This window comes from Coturnix japonica, assembly GCF_001577835.2.
Source record: "Coturnix japonica isolate 7356 chromosome 4 unlocalized genomic scaffold, Coturnix japonica 2.1 chr4random350, whole genome shotgun sequence".
NCBI classification, from domain to species: domain Eukaryota; kingdom Metazoa; phylum Chordata; class Aves; order Galliformes; family Phasianidae; genus Coturnix; species Coturnix japonica.
In genome coordinates this window covers 78,118-82,869 of record NW_015439533.1, presented here as the reverse complement: position 1 = coordinate 82,869, position 4,752 = coordinate 78,118, and positions in this window count along the sequence as shown.

Below are 4,752 nucleotides of genomic sequence, written 5' to 3'. Positions count from 1 at the left end.
CACCCTATGGATCCCTATACACCCTACGGATCCCTATGGATCCCTGTGGATCTTTATGGATCCCTATACACCCTATGGATCTTTATGGCACCCTATATGCTCTCCGCCATGACACACAACGAGCGCCCCCCGGTAACCGACAAACCGAACCCCCGTTCCCCGTTCCGGCCGCCATCTTGTGCGGCCCCTCAGCGCGGCCCGGCCTCCTACCAACACGTCGTACCAACACCTCGTACCAACACCTCGTACCAACACCTCCTACCTCCTCCCCACCGGATCACGGTCCTCCTACGGTCCCACGGGCCGAACCGAACCGAACCGAACCGGGCCGATCTGTTCCGTCCCGTTGGGCCGAACCGAGCTGCGGCCTACACGGAATGAGGGACGGAGCGGCGCGGCGGGCCCTGCGACACTGCGCATGCGCACCGAGCGCTAAGGGGGCACGGCGAGTCTGCGGTGCGCATGCGCAGCCGCTCATCCGGGCTCTGCGCCGCGTGCGCATGCGTAAAAGCTGCTCCGGGCTCTACGCTGTGCGCATGTGCAGGAGCACTTCTGGGCTCTGCGCCGTATGCGCATGCGCTGAGCTGAGAGTTTTGCCGCGGGGCATGCCGGGAGCGCCGCCATGTTAGAGCGCCCCCTATAGGATGGAGGAGCGCGGGGTCACCGTAAGGTCAACATAAGGTCACGTGACGGATGGACGGCGCCATGTTGGATCAGGGTCACCCCATTGGTCAATTGATGGTCAATAACTGGTCATCTATTGGTCAATAACAACAGCTGGTCGCCCATTGGTCAACTGATGGTCAACCAGACCCCATTAGTATCACCTCATTGGCCACCAGGGCACACTATTGGCTCATGGTCACCCTCTGGTCGCCCATTGGTCAATGGTGGTCAACAACTGGTCACCCATTGGTCAATTGATAGTCAATAACTGGTCACCCATTGGTCGATTGATGGTCAACTGCTGGTCAACCATTGGTCAATGGCTGGTCAACAGCTGGTTGCTCATTGGTCAGATGATGGTCAACAACTGGTCACCCATTGGTCGATTGCTGGTCAACAGCTGGTCACCCATTGGTCAATTGATGGTCAGCCAGGACAGGGCTATGGGGCAGGGATGTGGGGCAGGGCGGGGGGGACCGGGGTCTGGGACAGCGGGGTGTCCCTATATCTGATGGGATGTGGGGTGTCCCCATAGGATATGGGATGTGGGGACGGGCAGCCCTGTGTCCCTATATGGGAGTGGGGCAGGGGGCGAAGGCTGGTGTCCCTATAGGTTATGGGGCAGGTGGTACTGAGGGTGCTATGGGGGGGGCTATGGGGGCTGTGGGGGGGGTTGCCTGCTGTCCCCATAGGGAATGGGATGTGGGGGCACGGAGCTTTGTGTCCCTATGGGTTATAGGATATGGGGACGTGCAGCTTGGTGTCCCTATGGGGTACGGCCCAGTGTCCCTATGGGTTATGGGATATGGGGCCGCAGTGTCCCCATATGGGACATGGGGTTATGGGATACGGGGCCGTACAGAGCTGTGTCCCTATGGGGAATGGGACACCTCAATGCTCAGCGCTATATTTAAGGTGTCAGCTGGGGGGGGGGGGCTGTGCCATCCCAATGCGCCCTCCCTGACCTTGGGGGGCACCGACACAACCAGCCCCACCCCCCATGCGTGGGTCACAGCCCCACATAACCCCCCCAGTACAGAGCCCCCCCTATAGGGCTGAGATCTATGGGGTGAATGGGGGGGGCTGTCCTGTAACCCCCTGTCCTCCCATAAAACTCCCCATAACCCTCATGTCCTCCCCACATAACCCCCCATGTCCCCCATAAGCCCTTACATAGCCCCTCCCATAACCCCCACGTCCCCCCCAACTCCCCAACACACCCCCCCATAACCCCTCCCATAACCCCCACGTGCCCCCCCAAAACCCTTCCATATCCCCACCATAACATTTTTCCCTCCATAACCCCCCCCCATGTCCTCCCCTACCACCAGTACCCCACCTATTGTCCCCCCATTGCCCTCCCCATAACCCAGTGTCCCCTCTACCCTCCTTCCCTGCCCCCCATTGCCCCCCACGTTCCCCCCCAATTTGTCCCCCCGACATACCCCCCATATCCCCCCATAACCCATGTCCCCTCCATAATCCCCATGTCCCCCTCCATAACCCCCCCATGTCCCCCCCACTATAATCCATGTCCCCCCATAACCCATGTCCCCCCTCCATAAACCCCCCCCATACCATGTCCCCCCCTTACCTCCATCGTCCCCCCATAAGGGCCCCCCATTGTCATCCCCCGCATGTCCCTGTTTGACCCCCCACATGTGCCCCCTTAAGCCCCCCATGTCCCCCCCATAACCCTCCATATCCCCTCCCATAACCCCCATGTCCCCCCATAAACTCCCATGTCCCCCCCCATAACCCCCTGTGCTCCCCCAGCCCCGCCCCATTAGAAGTGCCTGTGTATTAGCAAGACGATTGAGCGGTTATTGCTGTCTCTACCGGGCAGTTTGTTGTTTCCCACGCGCTGCGCCCCCAGCATCGGCCCCCCCCAGCGCGGGACACACGGAGCCGCAATAGGGAGAAGTGGGGAACAGAGCGGGGGGGGCACGGAACCGGGCCGGTGTAAGGAGCCAATGAAGCCTGTGGTGTGATTGAGTTGATGTCAGTGTTGGGGGGGGAGATGGGGATGGGGGGGTGAAATGGGGGGGGGTATCGTATGGGGAGGGGTCTATGGGGTGGAGGGGCTTATGGGGGATTGGCGGGATGTATGGGGGGGGCTGTGTATTGGGGGAGGAGCGTGCTGACGTATGGGGGGCTGTGTATGGGGATAGGGATGTGTACTGGGGAGGGGCTTGTGTTATGAGGGGCTGGTGTATGGGGAGGGGGGTCTATGGGGGAGGGGTCTGACTAGGGGGATGTTGTATGAGGGCTGTTATGGAAAAGGGGGTGTATGGGGATGGGGGGTGTTGGGGATTATTGTATGGGGGGGGATGTATGGGGGTGTGAGTATGGGCGGGATCTATTATGAGAGGCTGGGGATGTTGGATGGGGTGGAGAGTGTAGGGGAGGGGAGATGTGGATGGGGAGGGGGGCTGTGTATTGGGATTGGGGTGTGTACAAGGGGGGGCCTGTGTATGGGGAGGGGGGGTGAATGGGGGATGGAGTATGGGGATGGGGGGCTGTGAATGGGGGGATGTTATAAGGGGGGCTGTGTTAGGTGAGGTGATGGAGTAACTCATGGGGGGGGGATGTTATGCGGGGTCTGTATGAAGAGGAGGAGTGTATGGGAGGGGTGTCTGAGAATGGGGGGGGCACGGATTAGATGAGAGCTGTTGTACGGATAAGGGCGGTGAATGCGCAATGGGGCTGTTATGCTGCGCGGGGATGTGCTTGATCGGGGGGGCGGATCTTGGGGAGGGGGGGGTTGTATATGGGGATAGTGAGATGGTGTGCTATGCGTCAGAGGGGTTGTCCGTATGACTGGGGCTGTGTATGGGAGGGCACATAATATGGGGGGGCTGTGTATGGAGGGGAAATAGGGTGTATAGGGGGGGCTGTATATGGGGAGGGGGGATGTGGATGGGGGGGGTCTATATGAGAGGGGGGGCTGTGCGATGGGTGCAGGGGGGTATGGGGAGGTGGGCTGTGTATGATGATGGGGCTGTCTATGAGGGAAGGGGGGGTCTATGGGGAGGGTGGTGCTCTGAGTATGGGGGGGCTTGTGATATGAGGAAGGCTGTAATATGGGGATGGGGCTGTGTATGAGGATGGTGGGCAGTGTATGGGGGGCAGTGTATGGAAAAGGGGGTGTTGGGGATGGGGTGTGTATGGGGCGGGGTATGTATGGGGAGGGGGGGCTGTGTATGGGGGGGGTCTATATGAGAGGGGGGGATGTGGATGGGATGGGGGGCTGTGTATTGGGATTGGGGCTGTTACGATGGGGGGGCTGTGTATTGGGGTGGGGGTCTATGGGTGGGGGGATGTGTTGGGAAGGGGTGTTATGAGGATGGGGGGTGTGAAATGATGGAGGGGTGTGTATAGGCTGTATATGGGAATGGGGGCTATGTATGGGAGGAGGGGGGCTGCATATGGAGGGGGGGTGTATGGGAGGGGCTGTGTATGGGTGGGGGCTGTATATGGGGAGGGTGGATGTGTATGATGGAGGGGGGGCTGGTTTTTTGTATTTATTGGGGGGAAAAAGGGGGGGGCTGTGTAATGGGGGGGGGGTTTATTGAGGGCTGGTGGGTGGAGGGTGTATGGGGGGGGGGTATAAGGGGGGGCTGTGTATAGTGGGGGGGGTGTATGGGGAGGGGGCTGTGTGTGGGGGGGAGTTGTGTATTGGGGAGCTGTATATGGGGATGGGGGAGTGTATGGGGAGGGGCTGTGTATGGGGAGTGGGGGAAGTGTATGGGGGATGGGAAGCTGTGTATGGGGACGGGCGGGTTGGGTATATGGGGGGCTGGATTGTATGGGTTGGGGGGGTCTATGGGGTGGGATGTGTATGGGAAGGGGGGGTGTATGGGAGGGAGGTTGTGTATGAGGGGCTGTGTATGGGGGGGCCTATATGGCGCGGGGCATCGTGTACGAGGGGGGCTGTGTATGGGGTGGGGGGATGTGTATGAGGAGCTGTATATGGGGATGGGGAGCTATGTATGGGGGGGGCTGTGTATGGGGGGTGTCTATATGAGACGGGGAGATGTGGATGGGTGGGGGGTCTATGGGGAGGAGGGATGTGTATGGGGCAGT